This window comes from Cupressus sempervirens, chromosome 10 (genome assembly GCF_028749045.1).
Source record: "Cupressus sempervirens isolate cs-2001-9-10 chromosome 10, ASM2874904v1, whole genome shotgun sequence".
NCBI classification, from domain to species: Eukaryota; Viridiplantae; Streptophyta; class Pinopsida; order Cupressales; family Cupressaceae; genus Cupressus; species Cupressus sempervirens.
In genome coordinates, this window is record NC_143127.1 from 158,459,480 (window position 1) to 158,484,555 (window position 25,076).

Consider the following 25,076-nt stretch of genomic DNA (forward strand, 5'->3'; position numbering starts at 1 on the left):
AAGAGAGGTGTCTTTCGATTCACCTCCCAATCTTTATACTCCGCCGGGACGTTGGAGTTGAGGTCGTCCCAAGGGGTGATAATATCCCCAAGCAGGCCTCTTAAAAAGAAACAAGGTTTTGGATCCTAATGTTATGCACCCAAGATGGCCTCGAAAGACGACAAGGGGAGAGAAGACTTGGATGACCTTGGCCTAAAAAGCAGAGTTCTTTTCCAATTGATGATTTAGATTTTGTAAGCTATGATTGAAGACACTCATGATTATGACATACAATGTTCATTCCAACTTGACAGCGTCGTCAACATAATGGAAATTGAGAATTCGTCAATGTAAGAAAAGCGAGCGTCATTGAGATGCGTCAAAAAATTGTGCAATGTTCGTTGATTGTTAGGCATTCAAGATTGTGTTAGAGTGTTTTAAGCACAAATTGGAAGTGTGAGATATTGCATTGATTCATTGATTCTTTGCATTCAAGATTGAATTTTTTTGTTTTAAGCATGCATTCCAATAAAAGGCTGATTTTTATCCATGGCATTCAAGAGTGTGTTTTTGAACAACATTCATTCAAAGAAAAAGGCTTAAACATTCAAGTTCATTTCAAGGAAAACCTAAGAAACATGATTAGTTCGTTGCTCCAACCTGCAATAAGACAAAAAAGCCAAAAATTAGGCGACAAATCCTAAAAAATAATACAACAGGCATAGACGCCAATATGCACAGACGACAGTTTGATGAAGAAAGTAGCTGGCGGTGTCAGAGACAATAGTTGGCAGATTGCGGCAGCAGAGACGATAGTTTGACAGGCGAAGACGCCAGAATTCGCAAACGACGGTTGTGCAGGCAAAGACGACGGTTGTGCAGGTGTAAACGATAGTTTATCTTTCGTAGACGATGATTGAGCTTGCAGAGACAACGATTGAGTTTGTGTAGACGACAATTTTCTAGAGACGACAGGCGAAGACGCCAAACTGCGAAGACGACACTGCACGAAGTGAACCGACGGACGCAGGTTTTTTTCAAAATTTTTTGTTTTCTTGGCTATTTTTGGATTTTTGAGGGTATCTCTTCTTCCTAAGTGCGTTCTTTAACCTGCAAAAATAAGCAAAACACCCTACAACACACTCAAACAACAACAATCATTAGATGGTTAGAAAAAACAACATATAGATGAAAATGGATGATTAAATGACCCATAGTGGGGTCCCACCGAGCATGCCAAAATGTATACACTAATCTAATGTGCTAGAAATACTAATCTGATGAAAGCATTTACACATTAAACTAACATAACATATAAGAGAGACAAAGAGAAGACAAACTCCAATGAGAATGTGAGCCATGGATAGACTCTCTCAATGAGATTTGTTCTCTTGTTTTTGAGATGTGCCTATATGTAAATTGAGGATGTATGCTCAAATGCTCAAAGTTGCTTCAATGGTGGAGATGGATAATAGCAAATTGGTAGCTTTGTGAGCTCTCAATTTGGCATTATAAGGGTATGGGTATGGCTTTTGGCTCTCAAAAGGGAATGGTAATTTTAGCTCCAAGATTGTTGATTAAATGGCTTGGGATGAGATTCAATTTATAGGCTAAGGGGTAGAGGGATGGAGGGCTTAGATGCAAGGATGGATGAAGGCTTAAGGAGGGCTAGGATGCAATCAAAGGAGAGCACATGGATTGTGCTTGTTTAGCACCAATGGGAAGGTGACACTTGTCACAAGGAGGATGAGTGTGAGAGGGTAGGGTAAAGGGTTGGTTAAAGGCATGATGAGTGGGGTTGAGTATGTAAGAGGGATGTAAGAGGAATGAGTGTGGAAGAGGGAAGAGTGTGGAAGATGGATGTAAGAGTCATGAGTGGGCTTGTAAGAGTCTTTTATGGTTTGTAAGAGCACTCATGACTTGGTGGTTGGGATTTTTGAGGGGAGACTTTGGTTTGGATTAGGAAAGTCTTAAACTTGTTTAAGGAATGTGACAACATTAGGGGGTGGATTAGGCTTGGGTTTAGGATTATATTAGAGATGTTAGAGATGTGCAAGTGGATGGCATTAATGAGGGTGGGTGAATTAGTGGCTAAGCTTGGTTAGTATGGGTGGATGGGGTGGATTAGGCTAAATGGAGGATTAGAGATAGGTTAGGGGTTTTTGGATTTTGAGGATTTCATTTATCAAATAGATTTATTTAATAAATGGGGATTTTTGAAATTAGATAGGAGAAAAGGATTTAATTGATAAATAATAGATTATTTGATTTATCAATTAGGACTATAGATGATTAATTAAATTAATCAACTAGGGATGGCAAAGGATTAATTAAATAAGAATTTAATTAATGATGCCTTTAGAGATGGCTAAATTAGATTACCAAAGCAGTGTAATCAAATTTAGGTGTCTACAGTGCAAAATATCAGAAAAAAGCTCCAAGGAGAAGAAAAACGTGTGTAGAGTAGGAGAACTTAAGACAAGGTGGATCAATTATTTGTAGAGCTAGTTCTATTAAACCTACTAATACAATTGTGGCAGTCCTAAGATGTTTGGAGAAAGCTCCTTGGCTACTACAAGGATCAGATTTCTACCAACTAGTTATCCCTTGTTCCTCACAAGTAATCATTGTAAACATCAAAAGTGGAAGAAGAATGTGCTCATTTTTCATTTGTGCATACAGATCACATTTCTCCTTTGTTGAACTTCCTTAATGAACTTTGTGAGACTACTTAGGGACAATCCATCCTTCCATAAGGATCTCGCTTCTATAGTCTGTTCTATATGATAGTAAGCATCCTATTTATACAACTAAAGAGATCTCATCCAAATTCATGCACCAGACATTAGACAATATTGAATCAATTGTATTACCTAGAAGAAGCAAAGATTTTGGTTTTCGTAATCCTGAATACACAAGTTGAAACTCCCTCCTTACCTAAACATATGAAAAACTAAAGTATGACTATACTATTTGTATTCAAATGCTAAAATTGATTGAGACATTTAATATTAAACAAAGGAGATGAATACTCCTCACATAAGAAATTACACAAGATCTTTACATAACAGAACATAACATAAGTGATTGAAGACTTTATTGATTATACTATTAGAACCAAAAATTGTTTCTTCTTGGCTATCACTATTGTAGGATTCTATTATGCATGTGTCTTATGATTGAAGAATATCTAAGAACTCTACTCTCATGATTTTGGTCAATATTTGTAGATGAGACCGTTGGAATTGATTGAAAAGATCATGAGGGAGATTGTTTGAAATGATTAAAGAGATCATACATAAAAAGTAATGGGAATGGTAAAGAATGTTCTCAATCATTGTTTTGTCATTGATTTCAAACTTGCTACTTTCAGGAATGACAATTGCTTTAGTGATCCAAATACTATCAATTGGTTGATTGACAAGGAGGAGGAAATCAATAAGATATAACTAGTACACCTAGAGAAATGTTGAAGTTATGATGTTGTAATGAAGTAAAAGGATTAGCTAAGCCATTGATGAAAAAGTGTATTGACGAGATACTCTAAGACATAGAGAATGGGAAAATTGAAACATATCAAAGATGTAAGGTTTTAGCTAAGTCATTTGTAAAGCCTAAGTAAGTCTATTAGAGAGGGAGCCGAGAAAGCTAGTAAGTGCCAAAGAGATTCCTAGTTGAAGCTGAGAAAGTGATCTTCAGATTTCGAATGAACTTCAGTAAGTGCCAAGTGAACTTCAGTAAGTGGTGAGTGAACTTCAGTAAGTATCGAGTGAACTTTAGATGCCAAGTGAACTTCAGATGTCGAGTGATCTTCAGGTGTCGAGTAGGATACAAGTGTCAAGTAACACTGAGGTGTCGAGCATTAATAAACCAATAATGCCAAGTTGCTGCATTATTTCTAAGATCGAAGATTCATCAGATCTAAGCCGACAAGGTTGTTATCTAGAATTCTATGAATTAAATAGAAGACAAGAGTGATGAGCTGGTGGCATAAAACACCATGTAGAACATTTTTGGAGAATACAACTAGACTCTAGACAAATTTTTTAGATAAGAACAAGATATGGGATAGATACACTGTATCCTACCTAATCCATTTGAAACCCTAAAGTTGGAGAGGGAGAATCGAGCAAAAAAAGCAATCCAAATTTCTATTTAAGGAGTAACAAGGTCATGAAGTAGAAGAGAGGAGGCCAAGCATGAAAGCATAAAGTGTTGAAGGAGGTGCTAAGGAGTAAGACAACACAGATACTTTGCTTCAACAAATGACTACAAATATGGTTGCATTGGTATGATGAGTAAGAAGACTTAAGGAGACAAAGCTTGAGATGATAAGCTATCAAAGCTTAAGTGATTAAAGCCAAACAAAAGGACTGAACTGAAATGTGATATGAAATCTGCAAAATATGTTGTAAGTTGTATTAGATCAAAAAGCTATTACTGTTACTCTCTAACAGTTGTAATAGATAGTTTAAATCCTATGAACTTAGGTTGGTTTAATAGCCATGTTATAAATCCTTTAATAGGATGACATTCTAAGTGAATGTTCAAAAGTCCTTTGACTAAGCCCATTCCTAACAGTATGGTGAAATCCTCTAACAAGGTTACATTTAACAGTTTTTTGTAAGCCTTTAACAGGGCAGGCTTTTAACAGGGCATCACTTTAGAAGAGTGAAAATTAAGTAGCATGTTATTGGTGGTTTTTCCCAAATTGGGTTTCCATGTAAATCACTGTGTCATGTGTTGATCTTGCATATTTTATCCCTGCATATTGATTTGATGTAATTTGCTAAAATGATTGATTTAAGTTTGGATGGATGAAAAGTTTATAGGCTCACTATAATTAGAGAAAAAGTATTATTAGGGCATTTAGACCTTGAATAACTGATTCACCCCCCCTCTAAGTTATTCTAAATAATTCTAACAATTAGTATCAGAGCCAAACTATTGATTCAATTTAAAGGGACTATAAGCAGAAAAGATCAAAATACCTAAGAGAGAAGTTCCCAAGCTCAAAAAAGACAACTTTGTTGCATGAAAAAGTTTGATTAAGCTACATCTTGGATCCATAGGAGATTATGCCCAAAATTCAATTGTTACTAAACATGTTGATCTAACTGGTACTCTTACTATAGAAGATTTGAAAAACAAATAGGAACACAATCAGACAATGCTGGAGATTGCTTCTGCACTCAACTATACTAAATTTGATGATGTCAAAGGATGTGACACTACATTCAAGATGTCAAAGGCCCTATCAAACATTTATGGAGGAGATCAGAATGTCCAAAGAGCAAAAAGAGAAAGCCTCAGAGGAAAGTTTGATGATATGAAAATGGAGGAAAGCGAGAATGCTACTCAGTATGGCACTAGAATAAAGGAAGTGGTAAGTGCAATAAGATGTTTGAGTGGTCAATTGGATGAAGATACTATTAATAGTAATTTCTTAAGAACCTTGCTCCCTATCTATGCTATTAGAGTATCAGCAATACAAGAACTAAGATGTGTACCAGGAAACAATCTAAGTTTTGAAGGTATAGTGGGTAGACTAACTACATTTGAGTTATCCAACTTTGATAACTACAGAACTAAGAATGTTGAATCTACTTTCAAGGCCAAGCTGTCACTAAAAGATGCTAAATAGGTGAAATCAAAGAAACGAAGAAAAATGAAATATGTATCCAGTGACAATAGCACTGATGAGGAAGATGTGGAACAATTGGAAGCATTGCTAGCTAGAAGATTTCACAGAGGAAAAGAAAAATTCAAAGGTAAGATGCCTATCATTTGTTTCAATTGCAATGAAGTAGGACATATTACTGCAAGGTGTACACAGAAAAAGGATTATAAAGAAGGCAACAAGTACAAATATAGAAGAGAAGATGATAAGAGAGATTACAAAGACAAATGCAAGAAGTGTTATATTGTTGAAGAGAATTCTGATGGTCATGATGATGAAGTTGTTTATGTAGCCATGAAGGACCAATCTGATGAAGAAGAACCTATAGCACTGGTAAAATGTATGAACAAGAATGACAGATGGATCATAGACAGTGGATTCTCACATCACATGACAGGAGACAAAAGTAAGTTTTTTTAACTTTACTCAGTATGATGGAAATAGTGTTAGATTTGGTAATGATGCTCTATGTGAAATAAAATAAAAAGGCTCCATTAAGCTCACAGAACAAATTTCATGTGATAATGCATACTATGTTGAAGGATTAAACTACAATTTGCTGAGTGTCTCACAGTTAGGCAATGTAGGATGCAAAGTAGAATTTGGAAACAAAACTGCAAAAATCTATGGTACTGATGGTAAATTGAGAGGAAAAGGAGATCAAATAAGAAGTAATCTGTTTTAGCTTGATATGGATGATGTTTCTTGTTTTGCTACAAAATTTGATGATGAATGGTTATGGCATAGAAGGCTATGTCATGTCAACTTTGACAATCTGGTCAATATCAATAAAATGAAGAAAGTCACAGGTTTACCTAAATTGAAAAAACCTGACAATATCATGTGCAAACAATGTTAGCTAGGAAAGATGAAAAAATCAAGTTTCAAAAGAGAAAACTATACATCTAAAGAAGTACTTGAGTTAGTTCATACTGACTTATGTGGTCCAACGGAAGTACAAAGCTATAAAGGAGATAAATACATAATGTTTTTTGTTGATGACTATTCCAGGATGATGACTATTATGTTCTTAAAGCAAAAATTTCATGCTTTTCAAATGTTTAAGTGGTATGTGGCTAGAGTTGAAAAGGAAATACAAAAGAGTTTGAAATGCCTAAGATCAAACAGAGGTGGTGAATTCACATCAAAAGAATTTGAAATATTTTGTAATGACAAAGGAATCAAAAGGCAAATGTCAGCTCCTAGAACTCCCCCACAAAATGGAATTGCTGAGAGAAGAAATAGATCTATGATTAACTGTGCCAGAACATTAATGATGGAAAAGACTGTTGCTCTAAAATACTAGAAAGAAGTTGTAAGTGTAGCTGTTCATACACTGAGCTGAGTACAAGTCAAGAAAGGTACAAGTGCAACACCTTTTGAATTATGGTATGGTCACTCGCCCAATGTAAAACATTTCAAAGTATTTGGTTGCAAATGCTTTATCCTTAAAGATGCTAGAAATGGAAAATTTGATGCAAAAAGTGATGAAGGCATATTCCTTGGTTACTCCACTAGAAGTAAAGCATATAAGTGTTTGAATACTAACACTAACAAAATTGTGGAAAGTGAAAATGTAAACTTTGATGAGCATATAGAAGTCCAACCTGAAGAACCAAAGAGAATAGACAAATACAAAACTTTTGTGTATTCTTATGAAAGAATTCCTACTGACGAGGAAGTTGTCAATTAAATTGGGATTCAACAACAAATTTCAGTTTTAGCCGAGTCACAAGAAGTGAATGTTGAGTTACATTCAAAAGCTGAGTTGCAAAATGAAGATCCTAAAGTCAGTACACATGAAAGAGATGAAGAACAACCTGATAGCTTAGTGCATAGTGACCCTGAATCTGAAATATCAAACATGGAAACAAGGACAAAACCAAGATTATCCAAATATGTAAAAAGACATCAACTTGCTGAATAGATAATTGGTGAAAAAGATGTAAGACCAATGACAAGGAATAGAATAAAACATAAATCATATCTGATCAGCAAATCTGAACCTAAGATAGTATATGGTCCATTACAAGATGATGACTGGTATAAAGCTATGGAAGAAGAGATTGATCAAATAAAGAAGAACAAAACCTGGAGTTTAAGATCCCAAACTAGTTGACAAGAATGTGATTGGCACCAAGTGGGTATTCAGAAACAAGTTAGATGAGAATGGAAAGATTACTAGAAACAAAGCTAGACTAGTATGCAAGGGTTATGCTTAAGAAGAAGGATTAGACTATGGGGAAACATTCACCCCTGTTGCTAGAATGGAAGGAGTAAGAACTTTACTTGCATATGCTGCATATAAAGGTTTTAAAGTCTATCAGATGGATGTAAAGTCTACTTTTTAAAATGGTATACTAGAAGAAGAAGTCTATATTGAACAACTAGAGGGATTTGTTGATGAGAACAATAGGGATATGGTTTGTAAATTACATAAAGCACTCTATGGTCTGAAACAAGCACCCAGAGCATGGTATGAGAGACTTCACAATTATCTAGTGCAAATAGGATTTGAAAGAACTGATGATAATAACAACATGTACATCAAATCAGAAGAAGGTAAGGATATTATTGTATCTGAAATCTTTGTGGATGACAATTTTTGGAGGAAAGGAAGTGCTTTGCAGAGGCTTTGCTGATAAAATGAAACATGAGTTTGAGATGTCTATGTTTGGTGAGATCAAATTTTTTGTTGGATTGCAAGTACATCAACTAAAATATGGTATATTTTTGACACAATCAAAGTACATCAAAGAGATACTTAAAACGTTTGGATTGGAGGAGTCCAAACTAGTCAGCACACCAATGGAAATAGGAAATAAGCTATCCAAAAATGATGTATCAACTGAAGTCAATCAAATAATGTACAAATCCATGATTGGAAAACTACAATATGTTGTACATAGTAGACCAGACATAGCATTAGCAATTGGAATAGTGGCTAGATTCTCTGCTAATCCCAAAGAAAATTATCTCATACCAATAAAAAGAATAATGAGGTATCTCAAAGGAACTGATAACTTTGGTCTATATTACAAAAAGAATGAGAAGTTTGAGCTCAATGCATATACAGATGTAGATTGGGGAGTCAACATTGATGACAGAAAAAGCACAAGTGGAGGTGCATTATTTTTAGGTAAAAGGCTAGTTACTTGGACTAGCAAGAAACAAACATGCACATCCAAGTCCACTGCAGAATCAGAATATGTGGCAGCAATAGTCAATTGCATAAACATTGTATGGCTCACACATCTATTGAAAGGAATGAAAGAAGAGGTAACTAAACCTATGATATTGTATTGTGATAATACAAGTGCTATAAACATATCCAAAAATCTAGTAATGCATGCAAAAACCAAGCATATTGCAATCAAGTATCACTATGTCAGAGAATTGGTAGAAGAAAAACAAGTGAAGTTGGAATACATTCATAAAAAGGAAAAAACTACAAATATCTTCACCAAACCATTTCCTAAGGATGCTTATGAATATCTTAGAGGCAAGTTGGGGGTAATGCCCCTAACTTAAGTAGTGTAAAACAACAAGGAAGCTGCCCTGCATCAATAGGAATAAATCATTGAAATATCTAAAAAATGATGCAGAGGATGACAGCAGGAGCAAAAACTCCAAATTAGTCACAAGCATGGTGATAGAGGGAGAAGAAATCATAGGCAAAGCTTATATTGTGCATATTAAAGATGCTACATCTTTGGCATTTATGTCAAAGAAGGAGAAATATGCAGAAAACTAATCAATACAAAACAAGAGGCAGATATATATGAAAGAGGGAGATATATGAGATCAGTAGTAAGGATGCAGCAGTCAAGAAAGTAGTAGACAACATATACAATCTTGGTGGTAACTAAGTTGATCAATTGATCAGTTTGGTTTGCCATCAATGCTAAAGAGGGAGATTGTTGGAAATGATTGAAAAGATCATGAGGGAGATTGTTGGAAATGATTGAAGAGATCATACATAAAAAGTAATGGAACTTTTAAAGAATGTTCTCAATCATTTTTTTGTTATTGATGTCAAACTTACTACTTGCAAGGATGACAATTGCTTTAGTGATCCAAATACTATCAATTGGTTGATTGACAAGGAGGAGGCAATCAATAAGATGTAACTAGTACACCTAGAGAAAGGTTAAAGTTATTATGTTGTAATGAAGTACAAGGATCAACTAAGCCATTGATGAAAAAGTGTGTTGACGACATACTCTAAGACACAGAGAATGGACACATTGAAACATATCAAAGATGTAAGGTTTTAGCTAAGTCATTTGTAAAGCCTAACTAAGTCTATTAGAGAGGGAGCTGAGCAAGCTAGTAAGTGCTGAATAGATTCCTAGTTGAAGCCAAGCAAGTGATCTTCCAATGCCGAGTGAACTTTAGTAAGTGCTAAGTGAACTTTAGTAAGTGCCGAGTGAACTTTAGATGCCGAGTGATCTTCAGATGCTGAGTGATCTTCAGGTGCCGAGCAAGATACAAGTGTCGAGTAACATAGAGGTGTCGAGCATCAGTAAACTAATAATGCCAAGTTGCTGCATTATTTCTAAGATTGAAGATCCATCAGATCTAAACCGACAAGGTTGTTATCTAGAATTTTATGAATTAAATAGAAGATAAGAGTGATAAGCTGGTGGCACAGAAAACTATGTAGAACATTTTTGGAGAATACAACTAGACTCTAGACGAAGTTTCTAGATAAGAGAAAGATATGGGGTAGATACACTGTATCCTACCTAATCCATTTGAAACCCTAAAGTTGGAAAGGGAGAATCAAGTGGCAAAAGCAATCAAGATTTCTATTTAAGGAGTAACAAGGTCATGAAGCAGAAGAGAGGAGGCCAAGCATGAAAGCATAAAGTGCTGAAGGAGGTGCTAAGGAGTAAGAGAGCACAAATAGTCTGCTTCAACAGATGACCACATATATGGTTGCATTGGTATGATGAGTAAGAAGACTTAAGGAGACGAATCTTGAGATGACAAGCTATCAAAGTTGAAGTTATTAAAGACAAGCAAAAGGACTGAATTGAAATGTGATCTAAAATATGCAAAATATGTTGTAAGTTGTATCAAATCAAAAAGCTATTATTGTTACTCTCTAACAGTTGTAACAGATAGTTTAAATCCTATGAACTAAGGTTGGTTTAATAGCCATGTTATAAATGCTTTAACAGGGTGACATTCCAAGTGAATGTTCAAAAGTCCTTTGACCAGGCCCATTCCTAACAGTATGGTGAAATCCTCTAACAAGGTCACATTTAATAGTGTGTTGTAAGCCTTTAATAGGGCAGGCTTTTAATAGGGCATCACTTTAGAAGAATGAAAATTAAGTAGCATGTTATTGGTGATTTTTCCCAAATTAGGTTTCCACGTAAATCATTGTGTCATGTGTTGATCTTGCATGTTTTATCCCTGCATATTGATTTTTTGTAATTTGCTAAAATGATTGATTTAAGTTTGGATTGATGAAAAGTTTATGGGCTCACTATAATTAAAGAAAAAGTATTATTAGGGCATTTTGACCTTGAATAACTGATTCACCCACCCTCTCAGTTATTCTAAATAATTCTAACAGAGACTAATGATTGTTCACAGATATTGATATGTGCAATAAATAAGTGGTTGTTGATGTGAGAAACATACAAGGCTTGGTGGAAGAGTAATGTAAGATGGATTTTGATAGACAAATGATTACTAAGTGTATTTGTATTAAAGGATAAGGATAGGGTATGGATAATGAAAATATATTTTTGCTGTGTAGGGGATAATGTGAAAATACTAAGGATGTTGATAAAAGGTTGATTGTTGCTAATAATATGTGTGTATACAGGTAGATCATATTTATTGAATGGATGTTGGTTGAAGATCTAATGAATGGACACTAAATGGTAAGGTTGGAGGAAGATTGTTAGAGGTATTAAATTGCCTTTATAGATGTCGATTAATTGTTTTTTGATTATTGTATACCAAGAAAAGATGATTAGGAAGTGGATTTATTATTGATAGAAGATCCTCTAATATATTCTCAATATTATGAAATGAAACTTGGATTAGATAGATCCTAAAAGATTGAACAATTTTGGTAGACACTCTACATCACATGCACTATATGGTATTGATGGCATTACATATTCTAGTGAGAAAAAATATATAGTATCAGAAATAGAAAGCTTAGTTCTTGAATGGTAAGGCATATATAAGATTTCCTTAAGTCTTTAGCTGAAAATGATACCCAAAAGTATCTTTAAAATTTCATCTTCAAAACATTCTATAAAAATTTAACAAAATGGTCTCTAATATATTGTGCATATACACTCACCTATCAATCTCTCTCAAGGGTTTTTGATTTAAATAGCAAGTACTATGATCCAAACAGTAGGTATGTAACTCTTAAATGATACCCAAAAGTATCTTTAAAATGTCATCTTCAACACATTCTATCAAAATTTAACAAAATGATCTTTAATATTTTGTGCATATCCACTCACCTACTAATCTCTATCAAGGGTTGTTGATCCAAATAGCAGGTACTATGATCTAAACAGTAGGTGCATAACAAAAGGTATGCAACTCTTTTAGGTACATAACCCTAGGCTAGCCTTCAAAATAAACCTCCCTAAACTTCACTCTTGAAGTTGTAATAAAGATTATTCTCACTCTTATAGATCATTAATGCGAGAAGAACAAGTTATTTCATTTTTAAAAACTTTTATGAAATCTCTAGAATGTATGTTTATCATCCTTTTTTGTGTACTTTTATGAAAGGATCCCATGTTATTTAAACTTTAAATAGCCATGCTTGAAATGTTCATAGCTTTTTCATCAAGATTATTTTATTTTTTGCACCAAGATATCTATCTTACATGCTTTAATTAAATTGAAAGTATGATGTTAGATCTTTATTGCTTCCCTAATAGTCAACTCAAGTGGATGAATGATTTTAATGTGAAATAAAAATAAAAATTTAGTACACACTAGAACTATTCAACCTTTTAGGTTGAAAAGATATCTATTTTTGTCATTTGTTTTCTTTTTACATTTATGCAATTGAGGTATTATGGCTCTTAAAGCATCAACAATTGTGCTTGAATTAACTATAAATTTTGTTTGTATGCAATTGAGGTATTATGGCTCTTAAAGCATCAACAATTGCACTTGAATTGACTATAAATTATGTTTGTAAGCAATAACTTTGAATGTTGCATGTTGGGATTAGCAAGATCTATAAAAAATTAGGTGTTGATTCTTTTTCTAACCAGTTCTGCACATTAGCATGAATTTTCCTTAGTCCATGTAGTATTTAGATTATTTCCTCTGGAATTAGCTTGTGTATGTTTTTAATGAAGGGCTTATCTTCTTAGAAAATGTATCATTTAGCATTTAAGATTATTTCCTTTTTTTTTTAATTCTTGCACACATTGGCATGAATTCTCTAGCCTATCCAGTATTTAGGAGATTGATTTTGGAATTAGTTTTTCATGTTTTTGTATCAAAATACCCAACTAATTTCAAACACATTTTTGAACATTATAAACACTTTGGTGACTATTGCATCCCAATATGGTCTACTATTAGAAAATTTTAAGTGATGGCTACTTTGTATGGCATCCTGATCTGGTTTGCTATCATTATTTTTCTATGTTGTCATATTACTATGCATGATTCTCTAAGAGTTTGGTTTGCACTTTGCAGTAGCACATTTAAGGACTTAGATCACATCTTTGATGCTTTCTATATTTGAAAGATTTTAGAGAAGGATCTTGTCTTGCTTACGATAACTACTTTTTTCTACACCAATGAAAGCTTAAGTAGGGATCAAATGTTCACCTAAGCTTGATATAAATTGTTGGTTCTTAACAAGATTTGTAGCAAGTTAGGGTCACCTAGAGCACTTATTAGATGAGTACATTTGAGAATTTGTACGAGTACCTTTTGGAAATGTTGTCCCAAAATGTGAATGTGAATGATCTACTACAACTTAGTAGACTATCATTACCCGATACAAATGCTAGATTTAACTTGATCCATGGGAGGCGATTAAGCCATGTCACAAATCTTCAAGAAGGTGTTGACCAATGATTCAACACTAATCTCCCTCTCAACACTAACTCTACCTTCAAGACCCACTAAAAGGAGACTCAAACTCATGACCCAAGGCATTAATACGAATCATTGGAATAATTTTTCATTGCACCAAAAACTCAAACTATCAATGCCCAATGCAAATGCAAGATTTAACCCAAACCATGAGAGGCTGTTAAGCCATGTTAGGAATCTCCAAGGAGTTGTTGACCATTAAGTCAACAAAAGGAAAATATAGCATAGAGAGGAGAATAATTCATTTTCCCATTTGTTGGACTATTAACTCCAACAATATTCCCCTTATGAGTTCCTAAAGTCAATCATCTGGCTTTGGCATGCTTACATGTTTGCACAAATTGGTTCACAATCTAGTAGACCTGCATGTTGCAAAAATTGACCTCTTTTCTTTGTTTAATTTTGATCATTTACACAAAAAAGTTATATTGTAATGAAAAATTCATTTCATTTTACTTACTATCTCAACATTTACCCAAATGAATAAGATGCACCACTCAATATTTGTTAGTCATGATATTTATCTTGTTTGGCCTTACAATGTGCCCCAATTTAGAAACCCCTAAATAGACAAAAGGGAGAGGAACACCCTTGCCAATTAAGTGGATTTTTTGTAGTTTAAGAAATTTGGCTTATAAGCTATTAGAATAGCTATTCCCTTACATGTTGTGAAATTCAGGGAACAATTTGAGCATCCTTGGGGTTGTATCCCTACATCCTTTTGTTCTATAAACTTGGTTGAATATTGTAGTTTTTGTAGGATGGAGAGTGGGGTAGAGAAGAGAGTAATTAACACTTCCATTCTTAGGACAAGTAACTTTAACAATCTTCCCCTTGCCTAAAGTCAACCATCTCAATTTGGCAGATTTACATATTTGCACAAATTGGTTCACAAACCAATAGACCTACATGTTGGACAAACTAATTGTCTCTTATCTTTTGTTTTTAATTTTAATCACTTTCACAAAATGTATATTGTAATGGAAAGTCAGTTTCATTTTCTATTTCAACATTTATCCAAATGAATAAAGTGCACCACTTGATATTTATTGGTGATCATATGTACCTTTTAAAGTTTTACAGTGCGCCCCAATTTCATGCATCACCCATTAATAACTAACTTGTGATAACTATCTTGTAACAAGAAAATGATGGTTTTTTTTGGAGTCTCTCCTTTGGTCTTTTTTTTTTAAAGGCTATAAAGAGTCATTCTACACTTTTTTTTTTGAAGTACATTTGAGTCACAAGTTGAGCAACTAAATTTGAGGAGAGTTGCTACCTATTTACCATGTTCTCTACAGTTCAAGCAGGTTTCTATTCATTGGTGTACAACTTATGTAGTGTGTTAAAAGAAACCATTTCTAGGGGCTGCTGAAATGCCAACATTTCAAAGGAAATGTGTAGAATTGTTGGTAGTAGTATTGAAAGGAGACTTGGTACTTACTTTTGAGTGCAAGGTTAAAATGAAAAATCTTGTTCAGAATATTGTAATAACCAAGTATAGTGTATTTAGCCTTTTTAGTACTTGAAATTGGAATCACTGTCAACATTCAAAAATTAAGGTCCTTTCAAAGAGGCAACTTAAACTCATTCAAGGAAAGAACTATTATTTTATTCCTTGTACAAGGAATAGGAGAAGCTAAGGTCAGGTTTCACACCTCAGCACAACTAGGACATTGGTTGGAAGACCTTTCAAAACAACATTTTTTCATTCATAGGGTAAGTCTATTTCGCTTGTGCCTTAGCATAGCAATGACCTCAAGATCCATTAGCAGGGTATGTCTTGTTACTGAGATTCTAATTATATGTAGAATTTCTTCGACACCTTATTGGTTACATTATAATTACATGCAAAATAAAAAAATAAAAAATGGGGAGAATGTAGATCATTCTAGTATGTAGGCCATCTCATTAGGCTCAATTCATTTTAGGCCATCTCTATTTGTAGACTATCTTTTATTAAATATAAAATATATTTATTTGACCTACTTGAAACTTGAGTTACTTTTGATTTGGATTTTGTACATAGCTTTACTTTCATCAAATATTCAATATACTTTTTAGTTAGCTTTTTCATCATTGGTAGTATTGTATAGCTTGTTGAAAATGCTTAATGTACATTTTGTTGCTAACAACATGTTTATAATGTAGTTAGTTCAGAGTTATGGAATGATTGAATATCAATGTGTGAAAAGTGAACTTTTGATCCACATCTTCATGGCAAATAGACAAGTGATGTGGTATGCTCTAGATACTTTGCTAATAATCTTGGTAGCATTATCACTATTAGATTGAATGCATTATGCATTAGGATAGTGATGTTTTCTCTTGTTCAAATTTGTTCATGTGTGTTTCATCATCTAAGTTACAATATGGCTTCAAGGGTTTGGGTTTTCCATTACAACAAATTTTTTTTTGTGGTTAAGTTCAGTTGTATAAAAAATATACAAAAATCAATATTTATACATTTGCATCCTAAAACTAGAATTTACAATCAAAATAGCACGTAGCATCATATAAAATACAAAACCACCATAGACATAAAAAATACTTCAATGTCAATTTTTTCAAACTCAAATGTCATTATAGATAATAATTGTTTGATATTAAATGATAAAATAATAAATTAGTGTCACATGAATTTTCACAGAGATCATCATTATCATTGGCATTAGATGATACAAGTAGCTTAGTGGAACCACAGGGAGTGCCCTGACAGTTGCACTACAAGTATGCTACTAGCTATTTGACTTCTCTAAAACTGAAGATTGTTGGGAAGTGGAAACATTTAAATTAGTATGCTCTAGCTTTACATCTAGAACTTTGTTGTGCATTCCTTGTAGTTATTTTGGTTGTGCAAAAGAGGGCATGAGTTGCAATGCATGTATAATAAATCCTTTATATTTTTCTTCGATACCAATCAAGTATGCTTATTGAGTGGATGAGTATGTACTCCAATTCCTCTAAAATGAAGATGATTGGAACCCTATTGACAAAAATTTACTATGTTAGAGTTATAAAATTATAAATGAAACTTCAAATTTGAAGAAAAATGTTTGAAAAATAGAAAACAAATATAAATAAAGATTTGTATATGAAAAATTAAAAAATCACTAGTTGTAAAATTTTGATTGCAAGAGGTTGTAGGTGTTGGAATGTTTGGCCATGGACTTAATGCCATTATTATACTTCTTGTAAAGAGTGGAAATGCCTTGACCATTGAAGTGGACACAATCCACAAACTCATTTGTGACTTCTCTATGGTGTAATTCTTGTTAGCAAAGAAAATATCAACATTGTATTATCTTGGAATCAATGCAAAGCCAAGATCTCACAGAGTGATCATTTTGTTTTATTGTTCAACAATAATTATTTTTATTTGTTTGAAGAAAGTAGATTCTTTTTTTTCTCATTTAAAATAGGATTAATCATTTCAATTGTTGAGCTGATGTTGTCATATGCCTCTCCCATGTTAAATTTTAGAACCAGAATGTAAGTTGCAATAATCAGAGCTACAATAATTTAGATGACACAATATTATCCTAGGAAAAGCTTCCTACTTGAGGGAAAAACCTAGCCACACCAAAAGATAGATCCTTCATTAAATACAAGGTTTGTGCTTATGATTGATGTCTTCATAGAGTTAATCAACAAGCTTTCAATTACACAATCTTGAAATCCCTGATGAAACAATAGATTGTAAATAATACAAATCTCCTCACATAAGCACTAGATGATTATCTATTGATTGTGAAAATATAAATCTCTCAATACATAGGAGAAAATAATATGTTACTTCCACACTACAGAGCATATACACTTCACAGAACTTAAACACTTATGATATTGTAGAATAGTCACACATGCAAGTGCTTTACACACTTGACAAAACAAATCCTACACTTTTGTTTCTTATGCATGATGTTTAAATTTTCATGGCCTTTTTTTCTTGTACCTGAATGCCTTTTATCCAAAGTTGTATTTAAGGACTAATGACTAGGTGTTTTGTAGGACATTTTTATTGTGTGGGGAGAACATGACTAGATCTTTCTAGTGGCTAAGGCCTTTGAATTGCAAAGGGAGTACTTAATACTTTTAGGTATGATTGGAAATTATATTTTGTAAGTTTTATAGTGTGAATGGCATGGGAAGCTTCCATAGTCCATTTTACTAAAATGAAACTCTCAGAAAAAAGTAAGGTCATAGACATTGTGACACTCTATATATACTTTTTGATACTCTATATAGAAATTTTGACACTCTATAAATATATTTGAGATGCTAGATAATGTGGTTATTGTTGAATGTGAAGTCCAATAGTCATCTGAATATTCCTCCCTAGTAATGATTACCTCCTTGTGATTTGTCCCCTTTTTTGTTTATCGAAGTGTCTCCCAGTAAAGTTTCATGATTTTTCCTCTTCATGTCCTTAGCAAGAAGAATTTCAACATCATCAAATCTTAATACAATTTATTTCTTTCCAACTTATTGTGTTAAGTTTTAGGAGACTTGAACCCAAGACTCCCATATGAGAGGCTAACTATTTATTGTTGGTGGATGTTATCTAGATCAAACAAATATCAACTATATAAACCTTATATTTGGACTACTCTAGATAATGAAGATAAATTTATATAAACAATTATATCTATTATGTCAATTTCAATAATATCAATAATGCTCTTAGAATAACAAAATCAAATTTAGGATGGCAAGAAGTTTGATATGGTTCTAATTCGTCTATTTATAGATTGAATGAGTTGAAAATTCAATATTTGATTTTGTAAGATAGATATTTGGATATGTTTGTGAATCAATTCTGTATGGATTGGATGAGTACAATTTTTGATCCAAACAGTAATCCTAATATGATGGCTGATCTGAAGAGAAGTTTGTTATAACTCAAGAATGTATGAATGGGTAAATGAATTATTGACACAATCGCTATTTATAGAAATCTCTTCATGAATCTACAAATATGATTATCACAATCTCTAATTATTGTCCATCTTGTTTATGTCATGATCTTGTCATGATGCTATCTTTGTTTGAGTCTAGATGCACGTGCATTTCTTTATCTTGAGAATTGTGGATCAATATGACCCTTCTTCGCTATGACAAGGCTCCTTAAGGGCTTGATTATGGTGTGTAAATATGAATAGATGTGATTGATGTCCTTTGAAAGGTAATTTAGTCTTCTTTAATATGTTTTGAGGAGGCATGATGGTAGAAGTCACATCAAACCATTTTGTCTCATGCAACAAATCACACTTCATGTAACTTAATCAAACTTGCTAATTTGGTCAACTAATTATATTTCCTTCAGCAGCAATCATGGATGCTTTCCTTAATATATAAATTTCTATTGTTTGTTATAAACAAATTATAGCTATGGATTGTCTTTTCTCCTTACACAATAGTTTCTGAGTTTACCTTTTATATTATTTGATGTGCATACTTGCTAAGTTTGCTTACACTATTTAATATCTATTTCTCATCCCATAGCTTTTGTATTTCTAGTTCATGTGCTATTGAATTACTCTAAGGGTGAAGCTTTTTTAAGGTAAAACATGTTGGAATTATAGATGAAGTAACTGAGAAGGTGGGTGAATCAGTTACCACAAAAACAAATCTTGATCCCTTAGATGTCTTAAATAACTACTTACTACTAATACACGATAAATACTTCACAAAAATCCTATAACTTAGTAGATTAACTTGTTACTAATCTTTAGCATTCATAATTATTAGCATGTATGCAAAAGTAAATAACATGAACACAAGAGACACCAGATTTAACTTGGAAACTCAATATGTGAAAAACTACCAAGTAACTAGCTAACACTTTTCACTCTTCTAAAGTGAGCCCTGTTAGGAGCCAACCTTGTTAAAGGTTACAATACACACTATTAGGTGTGACCCTATTAGGAGTGGCCTTGCTAGAAGTCAGAAGAACAATTCAACTAAACTGCCCACCTTGTTAGAGGATTTACAAAATGGCTATTAAACCAACTCTATTAAGAGATTTTGAAATCACTGCTATAATGGTTAGAAAGTAAATGATGCAACTAAATTTGTTGATTACAGATCTCTATTCTATACCATTAGATTCTCCTTGATCAAATATAGATTTTCTGCTCAATGATCTCTGATCATCCTTCAAAATTTTCTCCAACAATAATCAGTGCTCCTTCATATTCATATCACATCAAATCAATCACACACTTAGAATTCACAACTTGACCTCTTATATATACCATTTAGATTATTAAGTCATCTCATTCACAAGTTACATTTACCAATAAACCATACATCAGTCAACTACAAATATTACATTAAACAAATAAATTTTATTTCACAAAACAATGAAATCCTTTATTGGTTGACCCTGCTCGGTAAATACTACTCAAAAAAATAATTTCTTGAGTTAACCATCTCAACTCGATTAAAACTACAAAATCCATAAAATCCTTTGGCTACTGAGTGAACTCGATAAGAACTAAATTTCCTTCACTATCCATGAGAGCTCAGTAAGAATTATTTCTGCCATATTTCCCTTTGATGACCGAGTAAGCTCGGTAACAACTGAATTTCCTTGCTTAACCTTGAAAGCTCAATAACAACTGTTTGCACAAGGTAAAGCTTGAGAACACTTGGTAGACACTGTAAACCTTCTTTGTTAACCTTTTGAGCTTAATGGACTCTATCTTTTGCCTTGCTAACCAATAGAGGTCAGTAGACTCTATCTGATAACTGATATGATATTTGTGTAACATCAAAGACAACACACAATTGAACAATTGTATCCAAGAATCTCCCTCTTTGGCATTGATGGCAACACAACATGTCATAGCTGAATGAAATTTGAGAATAGGTCTTCTCTGACAAAATGCTTCTTCCTCTTATATTTCATTCCACAAAACTCCTCAAATATAGTAATCTCCCTCTTTCATAGTAATCTCTCCCTCTTGCATAAACTCTCTTTTTCTTGCAAATTTTAGAAAGATATGATAGTAAACTCTCCCTCTTTGATAACACATGCCAAAGACAACATAACTCAAAATGAATTTCACTGTACCTTAAGTATTGATTCATATGCATTGTCTTCATTACTTTGCTGCATCAACTGATAGATCTCTAATTCTGTTAATGTTGATGCATCACTAAAACTGTATTTTAGTGAGCTTCAGATAGGGGAATGACCCCTAACTTACCTCTTAGATACAAGAATGCATCCTTAGGTAAAGGCTTTGTGAATATGTCAGCAATTTTGTTCCTTTGTATGGACATATTCTAGTCTGATCTCCTTATCCTGCACCAATTCTCTAACAAAATGATACTTTATAGAAATATGCTTTTTTTTTAATGCATCATTGGATTCTTAGATATGTTAATTGCACTTGTATTTTTACAAAACATAACAATAGGTTCTTTGATTTCCTACTTCATACCTTCCAAAAACTGTTTAAACCAAACAATGTTTGAACAGTTTACTGCTGCTACAACATATTCAACCTCTACTATGGACTGGGATGTACAATTTTTTTTTTTACTTGTCCAAGAAACCAACCTCTTTCTGAGAAAGAAAGCTCCTCCACTTGTACTCTTTCTGTCATCAACATTCCCTATCCAATCTACATCAGTAAACACTTTTAAATCCAGATTTCCTCCAAGTTTAAAACATAATCCATAATCTTCAGTACCTTAAAAATATCTCATGATCCTTTTGATTTCCATCATGTGATTTTCTTTTGGTTTTGTTGAGAATCTTGCTACAATTCCTATTGCAAGGGCAATGTCTAGTTTTGTGTACATTACATACTACAACTTTCCAATCATAGATCTATACAATGTCTAATCCACTTCTTTTGATTCATCATCCTTGGTAAATTTCAATCCAGTACACAGGAGTCCCAACTAGTTTGCAGTCTTCCATACCAAAATTTTTCAATATCTCCTTGATGTATTTTGATTGTGATGCAGGAGCATCCAGAGGTATAAGGGCAATCTTGTGTCACCCAAAAAAATGTACTTAGACTTAGTTTTTGTTTCATGTGTTTTCATTTTTGGACACCCATTTGGGTCAAATAAAGGTTCCAACTCTCATAGTTCCACTATCAGTGTGCTAGTAAATCCTGAAAAAAATAGGAGTATGTAATTGGGCCATCATTTTGGTAAACTAGAAGGTGTGAATTGGCCAAATGAATGTAATTGTGATTTAGAGCATTCCAGAAAAAGAATCAAGTCAAAAGGCCCCACGATTTGAAAGTTATAGTAGTTTTTCGAGTTTTGGAGACCTCCTAAGAATGCTTCAAAGTTAGGTTAGGGGCATTAAATGACCTTGAAAAGGGCCAAATAATGGGGGGGCAAGTGAAGATTAGCCATAGGGCTATAGAGCAGTTCAAGAGCTTTCCAAAAATGTAAATGGTTCGTCAATCGGAGCTACGGTTCAAAAGTTATGCCTCTCAGAAGTTCAGTTATCATTTCTGGATTCTTCTAGATTTGTGCCGACTTCTAATGCAACTTTTGGAGCCTTCTATTTGGTCGGTGGATGCCTACTAGCACTTTCTAGAATGTATTCCTAGTCGTTAACCCTCTAGGGTCTATTTAAGGAGATTCCTAGCATTGTAAAAGGCAGTTCGGAGTGGATTTTGAGAGGAGGCACTGAAAGAAGAAATTATCTCCACATTTATGCTATTGTAAGCCCTTAGGGCATGTTTTGAAGTTTATTTTCTCTATAATGAATGTACTAGCTTTTTTTCAGTTAATACAATTTCCTTTTTTCTGTTGTGTCCATTTTGTTCTTGGGTTGTGTCCCCATCAAGTGGTATCAGAGCTGGTTTTCTTGAGTGTGTAGACAGAGCGCCGACTGTGAGGCAATTTACACCAGGACTGTGTGGTTGTGGGTTTGAGTTAGAAGATGCCTCCATGAAGAGAGCATGGTGAAAGGGCCAAAGCTATTAATCCTAAGGAGGTTAGAGCCCTCCAAAGGCAGGTACAGGCATTGCAAGAGGAGCTCCGTAGAGGAGCAAATGTTGCCGCAGGTGACAACAATGAGGATGACAATGAAGAAGAAGAAATGGGACCAAAAGGGGAATTTGATAGGGAAGTTTTGAACCATTCAGAGGAAAGGCTTTTTAGGGCCATTACTAAGTTTGGGAAAAGACCTACAATTGAAGTGGGTGTATTTTCAAAAAATCTAAAACCAGATGAGTTGATCGATTGGATCAATGAACTGGAAGAATACTTTGAGTATGAGGATATCAGGGACCTAGATAGGGTTAAGTTTGCAAAGGCCAAACTAAAAGGCCATGCCAAAATCTGGTGGCAAGAGGTTCAATTGGAAAGAAATAGAAGAGGAAAGGAGAAGATCACAAGATGGGATCACATGGTGGACAAATTGAAGAAGCAGTTCATTCCTGTGGACTACGAGCTTGATTTGTTTAAGAAGATGCATGGGTTAAAGAAAGCAAGAAGATCAGTCCAAGAATATACAGAGGAATTTTACCGACTCTTGATTAGAGTAGGGCATGCAGAAGCAAATAAGGAGAAGGTTTCTCATTATATTAGTGGGTTGCAACCTAGCATCTAGGAGGAATTAAGTCTGGTAAGAATGACCAGCATTGAAGAGGCATACCAGTTTGCCCTATGAGTTGAAGAGAAGTTGAATAAAAGGTTTGAAGGAAGATGAAGAGGGCATGGTCAAGGAGGAAGGGGAAGTGGTAGATCATCTGGAGGCTGCAATGAAACCCAAAAGAAAAATGAAGATGTGGGTACTAGCAGGAACCATAGGAATGAGGGTTTCAACTGCTCCCATGATCAAGACTTTGGAAATCAGAGAGGAAGAGGTAGAGGACATGGAAAAGGAAGAGGAGGCTTCTGTGCTACTTGTTTCCATTGCAATGAAGAAGGCCATCATGCCTTTGAATGCCCTCAATGACAAGGAAGGACAGATAGGAGAGCTGAGGGCCAAGCTAGGGTTGCTCATGTGGATGAGGATGCACAATCATCACATTCAGAGGATGCAAAAAGAGGAGAGACCTTGGTAAGTGAAAGAGTCCTACTAAGTGGTGAGATTGAACCAGGACAATGGAGGAGTTTGTTCTGTACCAGATGCAAGTGTGAGGATAAATATTGTGACGTGATCATTGATGGTGGTAGCACTGATAACTTGGTATCAGAAGAGATGGTCTCTAAGCTGAAGCTCAAGAGGGAGAAACATCCCCAGCCCTATCGGATTGCTTGGGTAAAAGATGATCATAAGGTCCTGGTAAGTGAACAATGTTTAGTAAAATTCAAAATTGGGAGTTACCATGATGAAGTTCTCTGTGATGTTATTTCGATGGATGTTTTCCATCTATTGTTGGGTAGACCATGGCAGTTTGATAGACATGTAGTACTTGATGGACATGCAAACACATACTCTCTGATAAAGGATGGAGTTCGCCAAAAATTGAAGCCCATGAAAAAGGAAGGTGAAAAGGTATGTAGCAGTGCTAGGATTTGTCTTGTTGATGGAAGGAAGTTTTTAGATGGCATGAAACATCAGCATATGTGCTATGCTTTGATTCCTAGGAAAGATAAAGAAGGTAGTAGTGAAATACCACTTGAAGTTTCAGATTTACTAAGGGAGTTTGGAGATATTATCTCTGATAATGTTCTAGATGGATTGCCACTAGTAAGGCAAATTAGTCATCAGATAGATCTGATTCCAGGAGTTAGTTTGCCTAACAAGGCTGCTCACAGGATGACTCCTACTAAAATAGAGGAGCTAAATAGACAGGTTCAGGAGCTGTTGAGAAAGGGCTTGATTCGAGAGAGCCTGAGTCCATGTGCAGTACCTGTAGTACTCACACCAAAGAAGGATGGAGAGTGGAGGATGTGTACAGATTCTCAAGCTATAAATAGGATAACTATCAAGTACCAATTTCCTTTGCCAAGGATGGTTGATCTTATGGACTGCTTGAGTGGAGCTCAGTACTTCACAAAGATAGATCTCAAGAGTGGCTATCATCAGATATGAATTTGAGAAGGAGATGAGTGGGAAATAGCCTTCAAGACCAAGGAGGGTCTTTATGAGTGGTTAGTCATGCCCTTTGGATTGCCGAATGCCCCAAGCACCTTCATGCGGCTCATGAATGAGGTACTTAAGAAGTTCTTGGGAAAATTTGTTATTGTCTATTTGGATGATATTTTAATTTTCAGCAAGACTTTGGAAGAAAATTTACTGCATATTCATAGTGTCCTTGAAAGGTTAAGCGAAGAGAAACTGTTAATTAATCTAAAGAAGTGTATCTTTGCAGAAAGG

The 25,076-nt window shown here is 34.3% G+C and overlaps 1 pseudogene; it reads right to left on the reverse strand.

Annotated features, from left to right (window-relative positions):
• Positions 1-608: 608 nt before the first annotated feature.
• Positions 609-25,076, reverse strand: part of LOC149533065 (beta-xylosidase/alpha-L-arabinofuranosidase 1 pseudogene) — a 39,775-nt pseudogene continuing 15,307 nt past the window's right edge.